This window comes from Egretta garzetta, unplaced genomic scaffold, assembly GCF_000687185.1.
Source record: "Egretta garzetta isolate BGI_Z169 unplaced genomic scaffold, ASM68718v1 scaffold356, whole genome shotgun sequence".
NCBI lineage: Eukaryota > Metazoa > Chordata > Aves > Pelecaniformes > Ardeidae > Egretta > Egretta garzetta.
The window spans coordinates 529167-529463 of NW_009260019.1; positions in this window are offsets into that span (position 1 = coordinate 529167).

A 297-nucleotide genomic window follows, 5' to 3' on the forward strand; every position below is an offset into this window, starting at 1 on the left:
CTGGCCGGGCAGGCAGCAGCGGGCAGGCAGAGGCCTGAAATCCCACTGGGAAGAGCTGCCAGGGAGAAGGCAGCCATGTGGCACGGTGACAAACCTGGCCGCTGCAAGCGTGGGGAGCGTCCTGTCCTCGATGCCCCAGCTCAGCATCAGAGTGCCAAGCCTGAGACCCTGAGCCAGCAAGGGGCAGATCCCTGTGGGCTTTGCCCATCCAGGAGCCCTGTGCGGTGACACAGGGTGCTGGTGGGTGGGAGCCGTGGGTGGGAGCCGTGGGTGGGAGCTGTGGGTGGGAGCCGTGGG